Source organism: Anomalospiza imberbis, chromosome 3 (assembly GCF_031753505.1).
Source record: "Anomalospiza imberbis isolate Cuckoo-Finch-1a 21T00152 chromosome 3, ASM3175350v1, whole genome shotgun sequence".
Taxonomy (NCBI): domain Eukaryota; kingdom Metazoa; phylum Chordata; class Aves; order Passeriformes; family Viduidae; genus Anomalospiza; species Anomalospiza imberbis.
In genome coordinates this window covers 67188836-67215761 of record NC_089683.1, presented here as the reverse complement: position 1 = coordinate 67215761, position 26926 = coordinate 67188836, and the positions used below count along the sequence as shown (strand labels likewise).

The 26926-nt window shown below is 36.3% G+C and overlaps 1 protein-coding gene and 1 long non-coding RNA gene across 4 annotated transcripts in view; both read right to left on the bottom strand.

The window, feature by feature from the left end:
- The window catches only part of LOC137470989 (SAM and SH3 domain-containing protein 1-like), a 531744-nt gene that overhangs the window by 249818 nt on the left and 255000 nt on the right, over nt 1–26926 (bottom strand). The window lies entirely within an intron of this gene.
- Nucleotides 156–26926, bottom strand: part of LOC137470988 (uncharacterized) — a 45235-nt gene continuing 18464 nt past the window's right edge. Inside the window, exon 3 of the long non-coding RNA XR_010997338.1 lies at nt 156–480. This is a non-coding gene — a long non-coding RNA (uncharacterized lncRNA). The remainder of the gene's footprint in view (nt 481–26926) is intronic.

The window sequence follows — 26926 nt, the reverse complement described above, 5'->3', positions numbered from 1 at the left end:
CTATGGCCGACTACGTCAAGAGGTTAAGAAAATACCACGCTTCAAAAAAGAAAATGAAGAAGATATGAACAAGAGGATAATTAAAAAGGCATAACTGGAATATGTAATAGTTTGAGAATAGAGAAGTATTTATGTATTTTCAGATAGCAGTTTCTTCAGACTTTTAAAAACCAGTTACAAATTAGGAAAGAAGTCAAGACTAGTCCAGGCAAAGAAATTTTCATACCAGTTCCTAGAGAATCAAATGAACGTACAACCACAAATGCAGTCCCAGAGTGATGCTGTTCCCATGGTAAAATACTAGCTGCAAAAATTTTGAATCTTGAGCAGCTATCTTGTCCATGCCTCCCAACAAGGAACATCCATTTTTCAGATCCCAGCTGGGTACCATGCCACCCCCAGGAGGGGTGGTGAGAGGGGGCTCCCTCCCACCACAGGCCAGCTGAGCAGCCTTCCTGGGCTTCCCCCGCCTTCCTTCTGCTGCAAAGAACACAATCCAAGACAAAAGCCCAATGAAAATAAACCTTTGGTATAATCAACGGCAGATGGTTTTTTAAAATAAAAACTACTTTTGTTTTCATAAAACAATAAATTGACTCAAAATAAATCAGGTTAGTGAGGAGCATGTTTTTGATTTTCTATCTAAATTGCACACTGCAGCACTGTTTTCCTTTGTGAATTATAAAACATGGTCTCTTCAGCAGACCACAGGTCTGTGCAGCCCAATAGGTCTACGTATTTTACAATATAATTTGGAAACAAGACTATCTGTGAATTTAGAAATTCCTGTGGACACATATATGCGTCATCTGGTTATTTTTCAATAATAAAAATTAAAGCCTATTGCTGAAAAGGAGTCCAACTTTTGAAAAAAAAAGAATCTGTTTCAAAAGGCATATGAAATGACACAGAAACAGGCAATTACCTTTTGCAAATACCCAGAGACTAACGTTCATGTGAACGTGGCTATTTATACTGACTTCTCTTTTTTTTTTCCTTGATCTTTTGATATTTCTTGGAAGTATAACATGACACTGAGCTCTTTAGGGAAAACATGCATCATCAAGCATAATTATATTGACTTATGTTTTTGGCTGGTAACAAGATTTATTAGTCTTCGTGATATAATAATGTCATGGATTTGCTGAAGTCAATATGTCTCGTGCCAATAAATCTTGATATTGGCAAGAGAAGTCAATGCCTACTTAGGATTTTTCCAACCAACAAAGCATCTTGTTAATATCAGATCTGCTCTCATGCAATAAGCAATTCCTCTGATACATTATTCTGGCAATGTAGTCTGTTTTACTCAAAAAGCAAATTTCTTTCCAAGTCCCATCACTTGCTTAGTTGATGACTGGCTTTCAAGCATAGAGTCAGGCACAAAAAAGAGGGGCACAAAAAAAGCTTTGCTTCTCCATTTGGAAAGTGGATGAACAGTACATTCTTTCACTTATTTCAGTGTGATGTTTTAATGTGAAATCCTCTTGTAAAGACTTGGAAAATAAAATTTCTCTGAGTATGGCCAAAAACTGGAAAAGCAAATAAAAGCTCTCTTTACTTGATGATAGCTAAATCTGAAACTCCCAAAGATATTTATGTTGAAGTTGTATGATTTTGTTACAATAACATTTGCTTCAACAATGTTGTACTGTCTTTCCCCGGTGCCAAGAGTGCTATCTTTGATGTGAAATCAAATGATAATCTGAAAATCTTGATATCTAATGCAACTTCTCTAGCTAATTTTTTCACACACTCTAATTCACTCATAAGTTATTCCTTCATATAACTGAGCATATCTTAAACCTAAAATTTTCTCCTGTCATCCAATCTGATGTGCCTTCTCCTGACAAAATAACCTCTTCATAAGAGGTCATAATATTATATATTATACATTTAAAAAATATAACCCTAACTTCATTAGGGAAAAAAAAATCAAACTTCTCAAAACACTTCTAATATTTTAACACTGGTTTGTAATTTAATTCTACACTTACTAATCTGTGCAACAAAATACAGTGAAATTTAATGTCTTGATGGATCACTCATGGAAAACAGAAGTAATTACCCTCATTCTAATATTCCTATTTAAATGCATGGAAAAATGATTAGCTGAAATTTCTTTATGTAGCAGAAATGGCATCTGCTTAATATTTATGCTAATGTAAAATACCTCTTACCCTAAAGGTTAAGGGTGATTCATGAATGAAAAATTAAAGCAAATAAAAACAATACAAATAGAAATTCCTGCTACATAATGTAATTTTAATTAATATTTTTTCCTGTAGCACGAGTGTGACATTATTTCTTGGGCATAACTTTTGCTGATATAAGCATAATCCTATGAAGGCTTCTTTTTTTCCTTCCTCCTCCTCCTCCTGTTGCTGGCAATGCATGCGACATCTAAGTTGGGTGTAATCCAATACACTAAAGATATCTGATAGTCTCTTTAGGGCATATTCAAAGCCATTCCTCATATAAGCCTGAGGTAAGAAATGAGTAACATTACCTGAGTATTAGATAACTCTCTGTCTATTCCCTACCATACAAGCTCAGCAAAAGAACCAAGAACTATGCCAGCATTTTCTCTCTCCCATATCTATCCCAGCTCATCCAAAAACTTGCACTTCAATGAACAGTCCTGGGCGTAATGGGGCACGTTTTACCCCAGTATGTCAAACCAAATGTTTGCTGTTACTTGTTCTTTCTCTGTGCACACCTCCAAGAAGAACCCATTTCTTTTTCTTAAATGCCCCTCCCCCATGTTTAACTGAAAATTACAGTAATATCCCTGATTATCTTTCTCTTCTTCAGGCTTCATCTTCTTGAGATGAGTTGGCACATAAGTTATACTGAGTAGAGAGAAGAATATTGCATGAAATTTGGGTGAGGAGAACAAGAGTTTTAAGAAGCTGGAAAAGGAAATCATGATAATTTGTTTTGACTAATGAATTAAGACACAAAGACTGCTGTTTTCATGACAAGATCAGATAATGACTAGGAGAAAAGATGTTAAAAGAAGCTACTGAAAGGAAAATAAAGAACTGGAAAAAAGATACGAAGATGTGTGCCATCTTCAAAAGGAAACTAAAAGGCATGAAATCTCTGTGCAGACTGCACCTGTGTATCTGGTAACTAAATACTGAATTTTCATTATATACCTATATGTAATATTTACATTACTAGCAATAGCAAATTCATGAACCAAAAAACCTAGAGAAAAGTTCAGTAAAACAGAGGGCGACTAGTGGGGAGCTAACAACTGCTGAATTTCTGCATGACCAGGAGCTGAAAATTAAAAGGCGCCTGTAGAATATTTCTTACTTATTCAGCATCATACAGAGTTTTTAAAATATCTACAAAAACATATGACTTAAGCAATTCACTGAGCATCTTACAGAGATTAGAGATGAAACAATGCTGGCATATAAGCTAATGTTGAAGATATCATCTGAACCAGACATTAGTATTTACACACATTTACTATTACATTATTATTTAAACTTCTAGAGATTGCACTAAAGGGAAATCTCTCATAAAAATATATTACGGCATGCAGTAGAACTAAATATGAGCAATGTGCTACAAACAGCACTACCTGATAATGGCTTTCAGCTCAATGACCAATATACAGAGCAGTTTGTAATTTTAACCGTCACCACCAAGCTTCGGAGAGCATAATTCAAAAGGTTTGAGACATAATGAAGCTTAAACTATTTTTGGAATTGCTAATAAATAAATGAAAGAATTTGAAATCCAGTGAAAGAACCAAATTTGGCTGTATTTGACACACAGTAGCATCTTTCAAACAGACTGCCAACAGCCAAAATTTCCCTTTAGTCTTATTTAAAAATCCAAATCCCCATCCTCATCTGAGATCTAACAGAAACTTGACATTAACTGAGTAAGCAAGGGGAACCTATTGAAGCTCATTAAAGACAATGAGACAGAGCTCTTGAACATTCATGAGGTATCTAATATTGAAAAAGAAAACCAAACCATAACATCCCCCCAAACACCAGAAAGCATAAAACCAAACACCATCATCCCTGACGCACCTCCAATTGTTGACTAGTTTTTATATACATCTCTAAGTTCCGCTTCTGCATTAAGTCCTTTATCAGAGCTAGTAATCTTAAAAAACACAACAATAAAAAAAGAAAAACCTTCCAATCTTTTTACTTGTATTTCTTCTTTAAAACTTCCTTCTCTTTCATTTTCTTGAATTAAGTATAAAACACTAACAGCATATGCCAAGTTTAATCATTTACAGCTATCTATCACTAAATTTTGTAACATGATCAATTTTTAAAAAATTTCTTCTGTGTTGAATTGAAGTTTTTAGATGGATCTTCAGTGGTACACCACTGAATCTTACTACTGGAAATCAAACCCTATCAGTTTTAGAAATAATGTTTAACACATTAGAATATAAATTACTGAAACCACAATCCCCCTAAAATGAAACAGTGACAGCTGCTAGCTGGCAACTGTAATAGAATTTAAAAATATAGCTCTGTAGAATATAAGCAAAATGGATTAATATTTGATTTGCTCAAGGAGGAAAGAATTCACACGGTAATGTGCAACCCTAGAATGGATTGCACTCAATGGGAAATACCACCTCAGCTCACATGGGAGGTTCAGTATTCTTGAGTTTTGAGAATTTATCTCACTTCTAAATCCTGGGTATGCCCTTTAGGTAACCTCTTTCTAATCCTTCCCATTTGATGTTAGCAGGTGATAATCTCATAGATTTAACACCAATACTACAGTGGTAGGTCATGTCAATCATTACACTTGTTACACCAAAGAAGTCTAAAAATCCACATCTTTTAATTCCAGTCTGCAATCTGCTAAAATAATTATATTTATCAAAGAGTGTTTCTGTCAGCTGCTGAATTATGACTGCCCTTTATCACACACATTCTACCACAGGCAGGGTTTGGAAGGGTTAAAAAGGTGAGGATGTTGCTCTACGAACTGTAAAATCAGTATTGAAAGCAACTTGGCAAAGGATCTTAGGCCCTGGCTTAATTAAAGTTGAGCTTGTTGTGCAAGTAAACGACACACAGTCGGGATTTGCTCTCCGCATAATTTACACATCCCTTGCTGGCTTGCTCTCAAAGCATCAGAGACTATTTCTAAGGCAAGCCTTGCATTATTTGATTCAGAGGTCACGTCATTGGAATAAACAGAAAGAAAAATCAGTCACTGATATGTTTAGAAAAGCTTAGCTCAGAGTTTCAAAGGCCTGCACACTGTTAATTGTAGTATGCAGAAAAAACCACATTTAACTTGATAGTGTGCAGTAGAAGATTCTGAACATAAATGAAAGATTTATGTCTTACTCAGTTGAACAACAGAGTACTCTATATCAGAGATTTTTAGAGTGAAGTGTTATAACTACTTATTTTTAATTATTATGGGTATAGATCCTTGAATATATTGATGTGAATGTAAATAGCTTAGAGCAAATTGCATTTTGTAATTGAAAACTGTATATGTCCAAGTGTACCTTTCACATTTTGTGGGTCAAATGAGATCTTAGATTCAAATTTCTCCAGTGAAAAAAACTGTATCTTTCTATGTGCTCTTGAGCACGTGTGTCAAACAGTTTGATGCTTTTTGGCTTTTTACCCAGATAGTAAAGTTATTATGCTCTCCATCTGTTGTTCCTTACACTGTTGAAGTTTGGAAACTGGCAACACTCTTAAATACACAGGGTATTTAAATACAGAGGGTCTGTAAGCTATCTGCACTTGCTGGCAGAGAAAAATATTTTCAAGTACTTCAAGCACAGAAGAATGAAAAAAAAAATTGGGGTGTAAGTTGATCTCATGTCATGTAAAGGAAAGTTATTAATCTGTGTTGTCATCATGTTTTCGACCAGAACTATATTTTTAAATCATTTGAGAGTCAGTGAAAATGAAGTTCTCACAAAGACTGAAAACACCTATACTCTTGGCTTACATAAAAGAGACTAAATTCTACCTTTGATACAAAACCCAAGGGAGAAATTCAGAGTTGCAATTGTATCAGGCAGTAACTCAAAGGAAAGGGGCATAGTGACAGTTTTATGGTGTTCCAAATAATTCCCACCTGTTACAGCTCAGGTACACTGTAGCAGAAAAAGAGCAGTGAGGAAGGATTTCTACCTCAGCTCTCATTCATGTTTGGCAGCACTGGTTTGCTGCCCTCTGGGTTACAACTTCTAGACCAGGACAGTGGTGCAGATGATTGAGGCAATCTCCTGCCAACAGGCATTGTCCACAATTTGGGTCAAAAATGAGCAGGGTGATACTTCACTAAAACATGCTTAGTCTTGTGTTTGAAACATTAATGCATAACTGCAAATGAAAGGCTCTATAAAGCACAAAAGAAAGAAAGAAACCCTTTTTCTTTTAAAGGTTTGAGTGCTATAAAATAGACCCTGTGAAAATATGCAAACAAATATGTAAGAACTATTTCAATTCAGATAAAGAACAAAGTAGTAAACCAATTTAACTCTACATAAAAAAGGCCATAAAAAATACAGCACTGAGAAAGATTATTTTTTTCTACTACATACTGGTCACAATCAAATAATGATTTATAAAATAATTTTTTGCAAATAGGCTTTGCACACTGGATTGTTCTAACAGGTCATGTTTTTTATGTGACTTCAGAAACCTTTCATAGTGACAAAATGTAATGTACAGACCTTGAGATTACTGCATGGTCATTACAAGAGGTGATTCCTCTTGCTTAAAATGAATTAATCTTAGAAAGTCATTCTCATCAAGATATAAGACATACTACTGGCACAGATGCTACTGCTCATTCTTTAGCCCTCTCTCCATAGCCCATTGCTCAGATGGAATTTCTGTTTTCATACAAAGTGACTGATGTGAACATATTCACAAGTAACTTCTACAATCTATTTTTTACACAACAACAAGGCACTCACTGGCAACTGCCTGTAGACCAAGTAGCATCTTAAAGGAAAGCGTCACAGAAAACACTTTGTAATAGTAACTCTCACTGTGGAAAATCTGCCTCAATATCCAGTAACATCATATATATTGTCATCAAGTTGCAGAGTATTTTTCATAAACAATATGCTACACCTTAATGACCAGACTATTTTGTATTTTTGTAAGTGCCTCACAGGCAAGTCCTGTCTGACCAACTTAGCAGCTTACTTTGATGGAGGGACTACATTGGTGGACAAGGGAAGGGCTACCCATGTCATTTATCTGGATGTAAGGCCTTTGACATGAACCCCCACAACATCCTTCTCTCTGAATTGGAGATATATGAATTTGATATTTGAATTTGTGGACTGCCTCGTGGATGAGAATTAGGTCGCACAGTTGCATGCAGAGGGTAGTGGTCAATGGCTCAGAGTCCCAATGGGCATCCAAAGCAGTGTGGCCAGTAGGGCAATTCTGCCCCTCTGCTCTGCCCTTGTGAGACCCCATGTGGAGTGCAGCATCCAGCTGTAGGGCCCCCAGCATAAGAAAGACGTGGACCTGATGAAGCAGGTCCAGAGAAGGGCCATGAAGATGATCAGAGGACTGGAGCATTTCTATGAGGAAAGGCTGAGAGAGCTGGGATTGTTCAGCTTGGAGAAGAGGAGGCTCTGGGGAGACCTTATTGCAGTCTTTCAGTACATGAAGGGTGCCTTGAAAGATGGGGACAAATGTTTAGCCTACACAAACGGCCTACACAAACAACTATGTCCATGTACATATATCACCAAACAACACATATTTCTAATGGGTGACATCCACTGCCTATCTGTGCTTCTTTCTTTGAAGAAAGTATTCACTCAGACACTACTGAGGTGATGTTGTGGGGACTTCCGCTTTTCCTTCTGAGGGGCAGTACGAATGAGGCAGCACACTAAATGTCGCCTTCTGCCAGGACCAGCTCCCCTATTAGAGAAGCTGACTACTGCTTTCTGTCATGACCTTGCAATTGCGCCAAAAACCACCACTCTGTTGGGCTGTGACTCTGTCTTCTCTCTGTTTAAACTTATGAACTTCTCCCCCTCTGTCCACACCCGATACTCACATAAGTATGCCTGGGAGTGGCAGAGGGGCCCGATATAGCTCAGGGGAGAGCAATGTGTACACGGCAGGAACACCATCAAGGTGTTTAATGTAAATGCTGTGAACTTGAGGCACTCTAGACCTCTTTATTCTACAAGTCAATCTCTAACCAATGATTAATTATTGTAGGTTCAACTTGTGATTTTCTATTTCAGCATGTAACTTTCTAACACCAAGCTGCACTGCTTTGATGTTGCACAACAACCTGATACCACTAAGCTATATCCTTACTACAAAAAGGGATACCCCTACCAAAAGCTTTTTAAAAAAAGTAAATCTGCAATTTTCTTACCTATGTTGCATAACCAATTTAAATTTGTTATTGCCTCTCAGTATTAATAGTTGCTTTGCATTCTATTATTTATTTCCTCTTCCAGTTTAGTGTAATTGACATGTTTTATAAATGTGGCATTTTTTTCACATGAAATAACTACTGAAACCATTTGCTCAGCATAGGCAGTGGTACCAACAACTGGAGCTGCCCTCAATAGATCCTGCTTCCTATAATCAGTTCCCTGTCATTGATCATTCAGTAGTTTTCGATTACTGCCTTTCAGTATTTTATCCATAAAAGGGTATTTAAGTCAATTGGAATTACATTTTTCAAGTGATATTTCATATGATCTCATAACAAATGAAAAACTTTAAATCTAGGTAATTTTCCTTCTTAACCACAATAATGTGATCCAATGAAAGAATACCATGAAATAGAGGCCACTGCTTTTCCTCTGGGTGGCTCCCCTAGCTTGTTTGTGACTGAACAAATGAATTAATTTCAAAGTTATGAATTCACCATACTAAGGACTGACCTTAAATTTCTGGAAAAAACATTATACATAATATGGTATTTGGTAACTTTTGCCTTCTCAGCTTTCAGTTACTTTTTACATTATCTAAACACAAGACTGCCACATTAATTTTAATGAAATGTTCGACTTGTGTTTAAACCAAGCAGGAGTCAAAAAAATTTAAGAGTAAGTCAAACAATTCAACCTAAATTTATTTGCAGTGATCTGGTCATATAATTATAGGTCTGTGTAAACACCTGTAAACCTTGTTCTATGCAAAGAGTTTATACCTGCCCTAAAACAGAGATCAAGCATGGAAAACCCCAAACCAGAAATTTAAGTCTGGTAAAACTATAAGCTACAGGAAGCAGACTTTAATGATGGAAAGCATTAGCCAATCTTATTTCCCTACTAGCTTGCCTAAAATTATTCCATCAGAAACAATTTGCTTAGTCTCCTTCGAGACATATGCTTTAGGGAAGAAGGAACAATTATTTTATAAAATATGCAATAACACCAGACCATATTTTGTGAGAGGCTGTGATTACACTGCTTTAGAAGCATCGCTACACAGACACAATTACCTAACATCAAATTTGGTGTGATTGCCAGTAGTTGTTACTTCTGAAAGAACCTTATGCAAGGTGAAATAGAATGTAAAAACTCCAAGCGATCAAACCTGAGATTTATAACTTTTCCAAGAGGAAAAAACCTTATGCAATCTTCTATTAATGCAATCATTTGCTCCCCCTTAGCCTTCTCCAACTAGTTCTATGAATTGTCTCAAGCTCCTGATAGATCTACCAATCAACATCTGATGAGCCTTCCCTGTGCCCTTTATCATGCTGAAAGAAGACAACAAAACACTATGGTTATATTTTTCTCTGATAACACTAAACAGAGTATTCGAAGAGCAGTCATGTGACCAGTAACTGAAGAACAGAACAATACATCTGCCTGATGTGCTAGATGGGCACATAAACATCTCTCAAAAGGAAGTGACCTGTAATGCTATGTTCTACTATCAGTATTTAAGAAGTGTCATAGCAAACGTTTGGCAATGTCCATCTAACCCCTGGAGTTGTTCAGGTCCTCCCTCCTTCTGGATTCCTCCAAGTTATACTTCTGGATACTAAGAAAAGCCTTTGCTCTTATTTTGCATCCCCTCTTGCCCTGCCCTGCCACTTATGTGTATTTCTTCAAAACTGTTCCCATTGTCCTAGTCTGTTCTTTTTCTGAAAGTGCTCCTTGAGTAGAATATTTTGGCAAGGAGACAGGTATGCATCTGCTCTTCCCCTGCAGTTACCCCTATTTATAACCCAGGTGTTAGCAGCTGTGTTCTTGGAGTCATCAGTCACAGCTACCTTAAGTAATCTGCAGGCCTAAAAAAATATAGCTTCAGTGAATTTGCTGAAAAGAGGAGGCTGACGGGAGGGTGGACAGTCAGCACAAGTGCTGTATTTCAGACTTGCTCTGTTTTACCTACTAATTCTTCTTTCTTCTAAACTGTCTGCAGGGAGGAATGACATGCAAATCTTTTTTTCTACAGACTGCAGATGACACTGCAACAGGAAAGAAAACTTCATGAAAATCATGACTAAAATTGAAATTATCTCTGAATGTTTATTCATTTATGCAATATAAACTAATAATTAAACTTGTAATTTTACAAGATCCACCTAAATGAAAAAAAACCCAACAAAAGTATAACTTGCTTCAGGTGCACTAAATCTACAACTTCCTTTTCTATAAGTAAGTTCTATGCATAGTAGAATTTTAATTAAAATCTAATATGCTTTTAATATAAGTTAGTGATATACAAGTATATACAACACATAGAAAATCTGATAGATTTATAGCTTGCTGTTAAATTATCACTTGGTGATCCATCTCCAGGTATATAAGTTCTCTTAAAATGCTGGATGTTAGGTATAAGGGCTATAAGGGAAATGCTTAAATACTAGTATAAAAATGTCTGTAATAAAATCAGAAGCTCTGAATTTCATGGTATTTTAATGCTGCCTCCAAAGTAATGGAAAAGCCATTTTCTAGCACTTGCTTCAAGGACTCCACTAATAACATTTTTCACAAAGGACCTGTCTTTCTTTAAATAATATATTGTGAAGTTATTCTAAAGTATTTAAAATCATGCAACTAAATTTGGACAGAACTTCTCAAGCTTTTAATTTTCCTTAACGGAAGTGTTTCTGAAAAATTTTCTAAACTATTTTTATTCACAATTTTTTATTGCAACTTGATATGCAGTTCAATAACGAGAATAGAATTGCTAAGTTATTACTTTAATATCAGCTATGACTCTTCTGTACTAATTACTCTGCCATTCTATCACCATAATCTAGCTTAAAAATCCATTTCTGGCCAATGCTAAAGACATACTTGATGGCTTCAAACAAATCACTGCCATCTAACCTTCACGGCAAAAAAATATTTTGCCCTTTGATGCTTGAATATTGCAAAGAAATAACGGAGAAATAGGGACAAAATATGCTTACAGAGCTGTGAATGAAAACATATACAAATACTCACAGCCAGTCTGGAATACAGACAGAAGGAAAGCAAGTATTAAACCAAAGTGCAGCAGCTCTTGTCAGCAGCAACATGCATGTCATGAAAGCTCTGCAAAGAGGAAACAGCCCACTCCCCATCTTATCACTGAAAGAGCCATGCAGCAGCTACGTAAGAGCCTGTTCACTTTCAGCAGCTGATTAACTAAACTAAGTTTTATTTTGGAGACAGCAATGAAGATTATGCTGAATGAATTTAAAAGTAAAAAACATAGACTAGAAATATAATTAAAGGGACTCTTCAACAAAGGCTGAATCTCATTTTTCAAGAGAGCAATTTCTTTTAACTTCTTGCACTGAATACATAAATTTATTTCAAGACCAACCCATGAGACCTGAATCTAATCAAGTTTTAAAATCTTTGGGCCTGAGGACTGTGCTTTCTCAAAAAAGCAAAATTATTCACAAGCTACCCTGACTGCTTTCAGAGACAAGAGATCCAGACTGTGTTCTGTCTTCCAGGAATTTGAATTGAAGTTTAAGGGCCTTTGGATCTTCCTCATTCAATCTAGTCAATGCATAGTAAAGGTACCGTCAAATGTACTCTCTAAAGGATAAAACTGCAGAGGCCTACAATGCCTGCCTTCTGCCAAAGGAACTCTCCCCACCTGAGCTTCTTTTCCTCCAACCCACAGAAGTGTGTTCCCATGACAAAAGAAAGAGGTGCAGCCTTTCTAATTCTCTGGGGTACGTGCACATCCACACCCTGCGTATTTTTAGCTCCTTTAGTCTGAGAGGGTTAAAGAGAAGAATTATCCTGATGTCTCTTGACATACCAAAAGGCAAGTTTCCTTTAAACTTCTCTGCTTTTATCTGGCAGGCTGAACTCCAAATACTTACGATATAAACTGGCTAAAAAGAACCTAAAACATCAAAATGCATCTCAAGAAGAAAACAAACGAGAAAGCATTACAGAATTACCGTGTGATTATTTCCTAATTCTGAATAATTGTTTGAGATGCATTTATTTTTTCTGTCAAATAATTCAGTAGCAAAATTATTAAATTGTATGAGCAAGTGTTCTGATTTCCTGTATGCACATTTCTCCTAGTTTCCGGTAAAGTTCAGAGATACTCAAGCATGATATAATTTCTACAGATGTAGTCAGTCATATTAATAGTATTTTCAAAAATTACCTCTATATTTAAATGAATTGAATATGTGATAAGATATATTTGTAATGTCTAGATATATCTATCTACTAATATATATATTGTTAGCCACATTTTCAATAAAGAGGTGAACCTGATGTCATGCTGTCAGTACTAGAATTATATGGAAAATATGAGAAAAGAACCTCCCAAAACTTTTTATGGAATACAAATACACATGAACTGATTTTTAAAAGTCATAGAATTTACTAGTTTTGCTCACAAATAAAAAAAATATTGACATTTTATTTCTTCATGACAAAACAAACTGATGTAATACAAAGCATACTGATTGTAAATTGTTATTTACCTGCACAGCCATAGGCAATATTAGCTTCAAGTATACAAGAGCTTTTAGCTTTAAGGATAACATGGATATTCCACACAGGATACTGGTCTGAAATATGTAGGCACAGCATTTAAACTTGGGGCCCTTGAGGGCTGTGTTTAGAGCACAGGTTTATCCTCCACATGCAATGAACTAAATTCGGATGGCATTCCTGCAAAATTCCTTACTCTCTGGATTAATCAGAGACTAAAACCCTAAACCTATACATCCAATATTATCACAGAGAAAAATAACAAGTTTCTATGCTTGTAGGCAAATTAAATATTAACTGTGGATGCAAAACAGATTTACATCAGAGAGGTTCAGCAAGCCAATACACCCAGACCTTCAACGTAATTATATATTGTAAAAGATAAACCCAAGGACAAGCAGTTCTCTGCTTGCAGCCCCAGCACTGTTAGAATATCCCTCCTGCCTTGCTACATTTCCTAAATATTTCAAGTGCTCTGGCAGATCCATTATTTTCTCACTAATTCAGAAATGGGCAGCACTCCGTGGCAACATGACAGAGGAAGGGAAAGGTCTGAGATATATAGTCACTTTCATTTGTGGTAATACTACACTAAACTGCTCTCACAGTAATCAAAAAGTTTCTTTATCAGAATCCTACCAAAGACTATCTGAACTTGAAGGGAAAGGTCTTTTGAGATGTAATATAAGGAAAAAAACTCAAAAAACCTACACAGAAAACCTTTTATTTTATTGACGTTGACATTACTAGCATTTTCTCTTTAACATATTACCCCTAAGACAAGAGGAAACTTCCCCGCCATTAAGCGGTCACACTAATGGTGATGTATTGTCTGACAACAATGACATTTTTGAATTGGGCTGAGCAACCCTAGAATTTCCTGCAAACAGTGGGTGTTCATATGGCTTTATAGGCAGGCAGGGCTGGTAGTAATTACAAATACAATCAGTGATATTCTGTGCTGATCTGCTTTGAGGAAACTCTAAAAGCAAATGCTATATTAAAGAATCCATGAATATTGACTGTACAAATGTTTTGACCTACCACGCTAACACTTCAATTAGTTCTTTTGTCCTGAACAGACAGCCTGGAGCTCCAGTCACAGAAAGGCACAGGCTTGTCAAAGCTTGCCCTTGACCTAAGTGGCACTCACAGACTGAACCACACAAATGAGTGACACAAGAGAAGAAACACACAGGGAGCTCGCTCTGTGCTGTCCCCCACACCCACTGCCAAAGCACACTTTTCCAGGCAGAGTTTGCCTGGAGATCACAAAAATAATTTCTTCCTAAGGAAGCAAGACTTGAGATCTTTCCAAACCACTGAAATAAGAGTGGCACATCGACCCAAACCGAAGGTGCTATTAATATCTCTAAATATGACACTTATTGCTAGAGCAGGGGAAATTACTCATTTGACTACTAATGCTCCACTGTGGATCAGCTAACCAACAGTATTAGCAGTACTTAAAAAGATGATGAAAATAGCCTAAATGCTTTAATATTTTTACAGCACACAGTAAGGAAGAAAGAAGAAACATTCAAATGCAACATAACCTAATCCAAGGAGAGAAAATATCTGAAAGTAGCAATAAAAATTAGACTTTATTTTTAATAACTATCACTGAATTTTAGACAGCTCAGTGAGATGATTTCTCTACACTCACTGGTCTCTGGCACTATCATAGTACATTTAAAGCTGCCTTAGGATGTGAGGGAGAACTGAAAATTTCCAGATTGTCAAGTCAACAAATAACAGGGCTCATAAGGAAAACTGTATCATAACATAATGAAAGCAATAATTATTAGGTTTCTTAATCAAAGATATTTCACACAAAGTTCACATTATAATAATTGCCATTTTGAGAGAAAATATCTGAGCAGAAAATCAGCATCATACAATACAAATTAATCAATGGAAAATACCAACAGATTTGATAGCATTTTCAAATATTTGCTGGAAGATGTTTATTGACTAAAGATGCATAATTAATATAAACAAGCATTGCAACTGCAATTCATCATTAATAATACAGATAGAATGAATCAATCCATCTAGAAATTTAGGCTTCATGCAATTGACTATTATTTAAGAACACTAGAAATGAAACATCCTTTTAATACAAACACAGTGTTTGAAATAGTCTTGAGATGCTTTCTCATGCATCTAGCTAATTCTATGCTATGTATAGAGAATAAGAATCTATTTTAGTGTAGATTTCTATTTTTTTTCAAATCTGGTCACCAAGTTTAGCTCAACTTCTGATTATTTATACTACTCAAGAGTGGTCAGGGTGTCTTAAAAACCCCTATGATATAAAAAAAAAGATACACCCATATTTAATAAAACTTTTTTTTAAAAAAAAAAAAAAAACCCTGTTTTTGTTATATTTCATTTCAGAGAAAAAGCTTTAAACCTTTTTGTATACACTACCAAAATTTGATTCCTTTTTAAAATGGAAGACAATATGCTCAAGTACAGGCTATTCTGGTTGTAAGCAACTGTCTTCTGTACTGTGTCTCAAGAAGAAAAAAAACTCCAACCAACTAAAGCCAAAGTATCACAAAAATCTCCCCAAAACCAAAAAATACAAACCACTCTCCAACCCAAATCCAAGACCCACCCACCCCTACCAGTCCTTCAATATCTTCTGTTTGACTTAAAGAAAAATAACTTTCCATTACTGTTGAGCGTTCTGTTAACTCAGTCATCATTTGTGGGTAGCCCTACAGTTTCCATTCCTGACAATGACATAAGGCAGATAATAAAACAATCTGTCACACTGACTGCTAGCTGCATCATATATCTTTAAAATTGACCAGACACTGTTTTACCAGACTCTGTATGTGAAATGTGGTTGGATGTCATGTACCTCCCCTTGGGGATCCATAAAGATTAGTAACACCCACAAAATCATTGTGATATTTGTTTCATGCTTGGATGTCCCTATGAAAGCTGGAGAGATATTGCAGAAAAAAAAAAAGTCATGATTTAAGGATGTTGCCATGGTGAATTTAATTCTCCATTTACATATTCACTGAGTGAGAAGAAAGAATACTGGACAAAATCAGAACGCTAACTTTCATAGATGGTTAAATATTTGCATTTTACATTGCTGAGGTTTTTAGCTGAAGAGTCTAGTTCTTATCTGTAGAAGGGATATACATTCAAACTTCTTAGCTGTGGGTCCAAGCAGGAGCTGTATTTTGAACCAAACACTACCCAGAGAAGCATGATCCCAGACAGATCAGGCAAATAAATTGCTATTTTGAGCTTAATCTATTTGCCTCAGTTCTCAATTTCCTACTACTCAAATGTTTTTTATTCCTTTTTATGATAAAACTCCAGAAAAAATAATCTGTAAATGAGGATAATGATACCAATTTTTAATATTACATGTGTAATGATAAAATAACTTGGAATACTTACAAGGATATAATTGTTCTATTTTAATTGAATAGAGTGCGATGAAGCAGGTATAGAGACAAAGAAAGAACAGGACAGGAGGAAGAAAAGATTAAACAGAAACCAGGAAGAAAACCTTCACAACATCTCCACATTCCTAAAAGCTAAATTTGCTGACTTTAATTAAGCAACTTTATTTCTGCTTTTTGGCATGATATTATATAATTTTGGGTTACTTATGACTTACACAATGTCTATATGCACACATACAACCCCCAACAAACACACCCTCATGCTATTATTTCATAATGAATATTTTTTCATTTGTTTCACTTGCACCTGGAATATTTTGTTGTATGCATCTGACAGGTGCAATACAAACAGCAGATAACAATGAACTGCACTTTCACAGCTTAAAGTAAGCACATATGTGTTTATACTACAGTGCATTAGCAGTATGTCGTGCAGAAGCAGTGCAAATTAGTGCGGCACCAACATCCTCAGAGGAAGCCTTTATTGTCACCATTTTCTCCTCCTTCAACTCACCTTGAGCTGATACTGCCATTGCTGCATTCAGTTCCACAAAGCAATACAGACTGGGGCACTTACCACCAATTTTACTTATAGTCATTGCCTGGCCTATTTGTGAATTTTTGCAGGACAGATGCTCAGTGACACGTAAAACATCAAATTTGATAAAACTTATTTTGAAAGGGGCCTCAAGGTGTAACTGAAATACAAAATATAAATCATTTTTCCTCCATTCTTGATGAAGATCGGTCAGAGCTGTTGACAAATCCTCTGGGGCTTTGCATACAAAGTAATATGAATATCAAATAAATTCAATTCCCCTCCTTTATTACCATTGCTAAAAAACCGTGGATTTTTATGTCTTTCACTTTAAGAACAACAACATCAAAGAACTAAGGAAAACAAATTTTGCATTAGGAAGGCTGTGTCAAAAAACATTTCACTTCAAACAAGGCACCACACAGAGCTGACAAGATGAGAGATTTAAACACTAATTAGCATCAATTTCTTTATTGAATTATAATTTCAAGAAAATGTTGTATGACCTTCTGATTTAAATACTGTTTTCCCTTCAAACATGTTTGTCATTGCCAAAATGGGTTCTCATATTTATAGACATGGATTGTACATTTTGAAAGTTTGATTCTTACAGATGAGAGCCCATTTCCACTTTTATAACCAAAGGCTGCAAGGACTGTATTAACCAAAATATGCATATTAAAGACCAAAACTGTTACAGAGTATGCCAGGCACTATATCTATATCACACTTCTACCTGAGAAATAACTTCTTCATACATGCTGAATGGGCAACAGAAAATGTGTAGTCATTATTCTCTTTTAACTACAGGTCCCACCTTGACTGGCAGACAAACACATTCTGGACTCTAAATGTCTCCAAGAAGGCTTTACAGTAATAACAAAACTGTACATAAGTGGCTTCTCTCATACAGACACCACAACCACCCATTTGCCAGAGCACACACAGATTTGTAAATGCATTACAGGTTAATTCACACCTACGTCATGTAAATCCTCACTTTTAATATTAATGTGTGAAACACATGAAATACAGATTTCATAGATGAATGAACTTAAGAAATGGAGCTATGAATGTTTCTTTCTGTACAGCTTCCCACATGTAACAAGAAAAGAGATTTACATAGGGTAGATGAAAATAGATCTAAAGTACAACTTCATGACAGGGGGCCATTGACTGAGTGAATGCTGAGATATCAATTAATAAGGATAAGGTGTGTTGTGACTGAGATGCCAGAACATCAGAAAGGCACCCAGGGGACTAGCTCACCTCTGTCCTAATGAGGTTTCCTTGACAAAGAAGAAATATGATGATACAGGCAGTCTATATATAATTTATGAATTCATGGCACCATTATGATGTTGACATGTATTTGCTTTAAGGAGGAGTGTGTGCCCGTGGGAAAGGGGACTGCAACACCTCTCTGTGGGAAGCAGGCTGGGGTGAGGTGATTATCTCTTAACATTGCTGTGCTGACCACAGGGCGGGAGGCTAAGCAGCCTGCCTCGGTGGGCACAGTTTGTCTAAGGCTTCGTACAAAGGAGTGCTGGAGTGGTCGATGAAGTCACCGTAAAAATAAACCAACCGAGCCTCCAGAGAGCTTGGCACAACCGAGAAAGGGAAGAGCCTGCTTTCCTGGCAGGTGGAGTCCTGCCTAAGTACACAGTCAGACAAAGGGGGAAAGCAAGTGGGTTTAAAACAGAGGGGTTCTGAAGGACCTTGAGGCAACTGAGAAAACACACTAAAGGGGATCCCTACTTTTTGAAAAAGTTACATTCTATTCCTATGTAACATAAATATATCTAGAAGCTATACCCTGCCACGCAACCGTAAACAGATAAGTTGTAGGTACAGAGCATTCAGGGGGGAAAAGCACAACAGCATGTAAGTGATTTCCAGGTTAGTATGAAAGCACAATTATCATGAAGGAAAAGCAAGACCATGTACTCAACAAATATGCAACTACAACCCAAACAAATACAAAAAAGAGGGAAGGAATGGATTCAGTCCCTTTATATGCCAAGAGAAAACTCAGAGCACAGCAGTTAAGGTGAAGACTCAGATTTTGTCGAGTTACTACAGGACTGAGAGAACTTCTAAACTTAAAAAGGCATAAATCGGTGCCTCTGCCAGGAAACATGGGCAACTGGAATAAAAAATTAAAGACACGGTCATAACTAGATTTCAAAACATAAACAACCTGTCTTCCGGCAAGAACACTGGGCCAAATTTTTATCTTAATGGCTTTAAGAAAAACAAAACTAACAAATGCAGCATAAACCAGAAATTAGAATATAAGATCCTTGTTGATCTCCCTGTGTGCTAAAGTGAATATTTAAAGTTTATAGGAAGAAGTAAATAAGGGATTTACTAGGTAAATATCCATTCCAAAAATAAAAACTTCCAACATAAAACACCTCATATATTTAATATATACTAAGCAGCAAATTCTGAGCTGAATTATACCAGGACACCATAGTTTGTTTATTCAGAGGCATAAGACCATCTTCCTATATGAATATTCAGAATAAGATGCATTGAGAGATATGGGGATTGCTGTCTCATTCCTAATCCTCTTGCCTTACCAGTTGGTATTATGTATTTGATGTTCAATGTCTTTTAATCACAGAATGGCTGTTTTCTACCCTGTGTAGGTGTGCCTGGCTTTTTAAACTAGTGATCTGCAAAAACAATTAGAACACTGTTTACCAGATCACACAAAATGCTCAAATGATACAGCAAAGCACAGGCCTCGGAGATAAAAGGATTATTTCAAATTAAGCAATCATGATTCTTTCTCTGCAATTTATACCGCTGTGTAGTGTGTTAGAATATTGAAAGCCTAGCTCAGTACTTTGGTTATATTGAGCTTTAGGACATCTCAAGTGATGCCTCTGTGACTTGTTTCAAAACATACAAGTTCTGTTTTCCTGAATGATACCATAGGTTTTGTCCTCTGTTTCATTAAAAGACAATGAAAAAATAAAAGTAAAAAAAAAAATTTGAATAATTTCAAATGCGAAAGAAGAGATAAAGGGAAAGTCAGTTGGCATCGTGCCACAATTGTGGTAGAGGACCTGTTCTTCTGAAATTATCATGGATGTTTAGACTTGCAAGGAGACCTATTAAAAGGAGACCCCTCCATATTTGGATGTGCTGGTTTAGGCTGGGGGAGAGTTAATTTTCTTCATAGCATCTTATATGAAGGTGTGTTCTGTATTTGTGCTGGGAAGAGTGTTGAAAATTCAGGGACGTTTTCATTATTGCTGAACTGTGTTTACACACAGTCAAGGCCCTTTCTGCTTGTCAGCCAACCCCACCAGCAAGTAGGCTGGGGGAGCACAAAGTCTTTTTTAGGGGTGATGGGGAAGGTTGAAGAATGAGGAAGGGGGAACATCTGAAGTCATGGCATTCGTCTTCCCAAGGAGAACTTCCTTCACTTCCTTCCTTCCTATTCATGAGTGAACACCTGCTTGCTGATGCTGATGGGAATTAGTGAATGAATTCCTTGTTTTGCATTGCTTATGTGTGAATGTTATTTGCTTTACCTGTTAAACTGTCTTCACCTTAAAACAGTTTAGAGATTTTTACTCTTCTAATTCTCTTCCCCCAACCCACCTGGGGTGGAGTGAGTGAGTGTCTTTCTGGAGCTTATTTGCCAGCTGGGATTGAACAACAATATGGGAGTGTGAATGGCCTCGATGCATTTAAACTATTTTTCAAATGACAAATGTATGCTGAGAAGTCAAAGCTGTTGTAGTAAAATCAACTTGACTTTCAAAACACATTCAAAGCCCCACCCTGCTCTTGTTTTTGAGGGAAGGAAAAAAATTAATCCCAAACATATCTGTAAATGTCTTATGAAGGCTGATTTTAGTGCTGGAGACTGCTGAGACAAACAAACAGATAAATGTAGGCATTTATCCCATATGAAGTTAAACCCACACTATTTATGCTCAGCTTTCACTGAAACTCTAATGAACTGGATTGCTAAACTTGCATGATTTATCCCAGAAATCCCAAGTAACAGCACTAGCCTTTAGTGAGCAACAACTCAGAAACCTAGAAAATGCTCCTACCATTTCTTCATGGAGTGGTAACTCAAGTTGAGGAAATGAATGCTTTTTTGGTATTTGGTTGAGTTTCTCTTTTGGTTTTGTTTGTATGTTTCTTCCTTTTAGGTTTGGTTGGGTTTTTTTTTTTTTTTAATTTAGGAAAAAACAGTCAGCCATACAAAACTCATTTGACTTAACCCAAAGGATAGTAAGCATCAGGAAGGTATCAAGATCTGCTTTCAGAACTGGTAATAGAGATCAATGAACACTTCGTGTGGTATTTTGCTTTCATATGTTAATTTCAGATTCACAGTCAATACCATATATTTGAAACTTAAATAAGACATAAAAAGGTTATAAAACACAGACTCTACTGAATAAAAGCCAACATATCTTTCTGGTTAAACTACGTGAGATAATAAAAAAAATGACATCAAAGGAAGCACCTCATTCAGGCCTTTCAAAATACTTGTCATTAAAAGATGGTTTGTTGAAACTTCAGACAGGCTAAATGTATGCCAGATTTTGAGTGAAAGAATTACCTTTCCAGGGTTGCAATTACAACTGTACTTAGTTGTCATGGCAACCTGGTAACATATAGATGTTGTCAAATGAAGATATCAAGGGAGAGACAGTGATCTTCAAATCACTGCACGCCAAGTGTCATTTTTCATGGGTCTATCTGTGCTCAGTTAGGAAAAAAAAGATTAAAAATAGAAAATTAACATTTAAAAAATGTTTAAATAACATTCAAATTGCAATACCAATATCCCATTTTGCAGTGCTGTTTTAGTATCCTTAGATTAGTGTCTGCCTTCTCTTCCTTTTTTTTTTTTTTCTTCAGTTAACATGTTCCCAAAATATGACATTGGGAGTTGAAAGGAAAAGAGGCAAAGAGGTCAAGATCAGCAATGAAGGTTACTATGCTTTGGTGACTGCTGAGTCCTGCTATTATCCTCCACCTTCTCTTCCTGTTTTAATTGTCCTGCTATCTTGACATAAGTGTTTTCAGTCAGATGTTCTTTTTGACCTGTACTTCAATTACTTTAGAGACAGCAAAAGGAAAAAAATGGATCTATACTAAATGCCATTGTTGAGAATGCCCCAAAGATCTGAGGCTCTGCAAATACTCCAGCTGTGATCTATTTGTACAGGTTGAGACAGAATCCAGAAAGCATCCACTACAAACACGGCTTTCAGCTCTCTTCAATTGACAGCTCATACTGAGGTGCTGTCATCTATACTGCTATTTTTACTTCTACTGACCACAGTGGCTTTGCTTTCTTTTATATTAAGGTGTACAACAAAGGTTTTCTGAGTGGGCATTCAGTTTCTTCACACAGACTGCTCACACCATGCTGCTGTGTTCACTAATGCCAGACCATGTAGTACCAGTTTAAAGTGGGTCAAGCATGAAGAAACTTGTGCATTTTTCCATCTAACCCAAGTCCACGCAAGTGTTTGTGCTGTAACAAGACAGAGGCATTGTTCCAGTTTAAAATTTGCCTGAATACCAAATAGCGTAAGGAAGCAGGAAGAACACAATCCAATTGGAATCATGCCAGGACAAAGTTATTCTTTCAGAGCTTTTAAACAAATTGGACCAGGGATTGATTATTCACCATGGCTGAGATATTTTTGATCTAGCACTAAACCGCCTCAAACCCCAAATTCACCACCTTATCAATCCCCACTTTACTATATATCTGCCTTGCACTCACAATACAAAACTAGACACTAAAAATGCAAAGTGAAAATGAAAATTTGTTTAACTCATTAGTAAAGCATTATTTGAAGTTACTACACTTAATGCATACAGATTCATCAAGACAAATGTCAACACGAATGAGTTTGCTTTGGTTTGTTTGCTATATTCATTTAAAATGAACTCAAAAGGATTTTACTCTGTGTTGTGGCTTAGGAATGGCATTAGTGTTCCCACAAAAATGAAAGACAGAGAGCCTCTCCACTCCACTTCCCACCCTTTCTGGTCAGAGAGTGATAGAAGGCAGAGATCCCGAGCTGATACAAGAACAATTTTTGGAAACAGCAATGAGATTGAAAAAACCAAACAGTAACAGCAACAATAGTAATAAAAAAATTATACAAAATAGAGGGTAATTTATGTACAAAATGATCACTGACCAACCGACCTAGCACTGTGCAGCCCCTGAGACAAAGAACAAAATGGCTCCCAGACCTTTTGTTTTTCCCCCAAGCCTGAGACAATGAAAAACAACTGTGGACAAACATTCCATTAGGAACCAGCATTAGCAGGGTTACATTTACCACTTTCTCCCCCAAAAAAGAAACACCCCAGTCATTCTGGGAAGTGAGAATCCCTGTCCTTCACCCTAGCTGTGACATAAGATGGTATCAAATATTGAAATATCTTGGCCGTGCCCACACAACTCCAGGCTCCTCTCCCTCAACGCCACTGTGAAAAATCAACCCTGTCCTTGGCTCAAACTCTTATTTCTAAACACTTTCAGTAACCTGTACCTTAACATAAAACATTCTGTCCTCTGCACAGGAAGAAACAGTGCCCACATCAAAGAGTTAAAAAATAAAAGGATAATAAATTAAGTCAAATGCAACAAGTACTCACCAGAAAACAATTTATGTTAATGGGAAATATTATGTGTAAAAAAAAAAAATAGATTTTTCAGATTATTTAGAAATTTCTAAAATTATATGTTGAATTACAGTGAGATGACTGCTTTCAGATTTTCCCTGTTAGAGTGCTGAAGAAGGATCATCAAGAAAGGTGAGCAGTGCTCCACCATATAGCTTTTCAAAATTATGACTCCATATTTTTCTTGTCTTCATTCCCTAACAAATGCCTCAGAAAAAGAACACCCTTCTTGTTAAATTTTATCACCTCTCAAGCTTGTAGAAATGACAACATTGATAAACCATAATAGTGAACATTTCTTTTTCTGCTCTTGTGCAAAGAAAGACAATCTTCTTAGTTCAACTTCATGCAAGAGAAGGAAAATAAAAAGTAATCTAAGGCAGCCTCCAAGCCCATGTATCTCATTGTGAGGTAAGAATCATCAGAAAGTGCCCATTCCTCAGCAAGCACTATATAAGAGAAAACAGAAAGCATATTGGAAGTATATATGCACATGCATATAATGAAAGAAAGAAGTTGAGCTCTTTTATTAGCACTGGTTCTGCATTTGGTCTGCAGTGACATTTAAAAATTCCCTTTAAAATTAAAAAGTATTAGAGATTTTCCTGACACAGAAAATTAAATACATGATAACTAGAAATTCCAGTATGAAAGGCCTGTCTTTTAATAATGATTGCTGTTTAAGTCAGATGTTGATATCTATTTATTAAAATACTTTTCTTTGACTCATATCTGTATCAGTTCTTTTGTACTTCTGATTTGAAACGAAATAAAAAAAAAAAAAAACATGATTCAAACATTTCATTTGACCAGCGAATGAAGTATGTCCTTATTTATGATCTTAACACAAAGACAATTTACATCAATCCTGGCCAAGCTGTGCATCTGCCAATAAGAGAAGATACAGAGATATGGGTATATTGTACTATAGCCAACTCCAGTCTAGCCTGAAAGAGCCACCTCACTTTGCCCAAGCCTACAAATATCCATCAGACTGTAACAGCCCTCACTTACTACAGTGGACTACAAGCTGTCTCTGTAAGGGGTAAGTTATTAAGGCTTTATGTGCTGCCACAGTCAGTCAAAGGTTATTGGCAACCTGTAGGACTCCCAGGACTGCACTTATCACTTACATCATCTGAAGCACTGCAACTTTCCCAGCAGATAAAATAACATTTCTAAAAATTTAACAAGCTTTCTCAATTTCTTTCCATCAGGAATTTTAAGAGCTGGCACAAATATTTTTAAAAGCAAGAAACTTTTGCATACTTGCACATTTTAGCCACAGACTAAGTTTTAAGGTACAAAACAAACAGGAGAAATAGTAGACCAAATAGAAAACACAAAGGAAAACACAACTGATTAAAAAATTGTTCTCTTGTATGAACAGGAAAGAGTAAGTGCAGGTAATGTATTGCTCAACACCTCTAATTTTTCTGAAATTACTAGGTGCTAAACTGTTACAGATGTAAAAAGGAAACTAAGGACCAGTCAGAGTACAGGCTAGGAGTTCCAGGAAGGAATCAGAAAGCACCCCTGCCACTCCACTAATTTATGTAAATAAGAAAAAACCCCATATCAGAATGTTCTCAATTATAAAATAAGCAAAGATTTTAGAATACCTTCTTCTGTGCTCCTTTAGAAATAATCTATCTTCTCATTTTGACTTCAGAAACATTTCAGAATATGTTTAATGAAATCAGGACACCAAGTACCTAACCAATTTGCAAAAAAATGTCTAAAACTTGAAAATTCTTCTTTGTAAACCCTTTTTTCTGCTAGGAACAAACAAGTATAAAAAATCAGTATCTTTAGCTTTCTAATGGTATTAATTTTGAATATAATTAATTAGATCAATTGTAAAATGTGGAGCTCAGCTTTGACAGTATTCAATTCAGAAGAAATTGTAAGGTAAGAATATTTACAAAGAAATTGACATTGTAAGTGATAGCAGTGTTATTCCCACCCTTAAGACACAGATATATACACACATATACATATGCAGTTCACATAGAGAAGGAAAGATTTCCAGAATTGATTAAATCAAATGATTCTTTAGCTTGGAAAAGACTTCTGAAAGCCTTGAGTCCAACCATTAACCCAGCACTGCCAAGTCCACCACTAAATGATGCCACTAAGTGCCACACCTACCCATTTTTTAACTATCTCCTGCCCTGAATTTTGACCTGCAGGATCTTGCAGAAAATCAAAAATTTGTTTTTAAACAAGGAAGGGATTGAAATGAGGGACTCCAGAATTTTCAGCTCCTGAAATTAAGCCTTGGAATTTCCAACTCCTTGAACTGAGCACTGAACTTCATGCTATGTTCCCCACTTCTTCCCTCTCTAAAAATATTACTTGTCTATCTCAGACCTGTATACAAGATAATTTAGATGTTTTCAAAGTATATTCAGGGTGAAATGAAACTGATTATTGTATAAGTAATGGTTTATTTAGTTTTTTTAAATATGATCTTCCCCACTTCATTCATGCATCAGAAACACCCACAGCTGTCAACTCTTCTCCACATATTGGGAGAGATCAAATACATTATCATGTCAACAGGAGGTTTGAATTATTTAAGTACCTGTTGTCAAGTTTGAACTTATTTTTCAAGGCAGAGGTTGCATTGGGATGATCCAAACACAAGTGTCTGATGTATCACTTCAGTGATCAGGTAGTTCAGGGAGAAGTCACAACAGAAATGAGACTTTTGAGGAGGAGAGTGATATTAGGACCTTGGCACTTGGCAGAAGAGATAACTGGTCTTATAACTCCATGAGCAAACAGCACATATTGGCATGAGTGGGAGAAACTAGCAAGGGTAAAAGACATCTCTTTCCTCAACATATATTTAGAATTTCAACACCTTAATTTTCTATTAACACTTTTTTTTTGTCAGTATTTTTCTTCAGCTTTTATTCATTTCCTCATCCAAGTCACACTGTGGCTTTTGGAAGGCACAGGGGTCTCTGGTGTGATTTACAAAGACACCTTGGCATAGGAAGTTACAAATCATCTACATAAGGCACAGAAGTATTTACAAGAAGCCAAAGAATTTACTAGGCAATCTCTCAATCCATTTGTCAAAGCACCTGCAGGACTCATTTGAAGGCAGGTGAACTAATAAACCTCAGAAAAGCAGCCACCAGGAGAGCATTCTGTTTCACTAGAAGCATTTGTAGCCTTTGCTCACATCCCCCACCAAAACACACACACTTTTTAACTTACTGGCTCTTATCTCACTCTCTGCTATAATAAATCAGAGGCTGGAAAAGCTAGTGGAGAGCACAACAATAGGGATGAAAATCTTGACCTTTG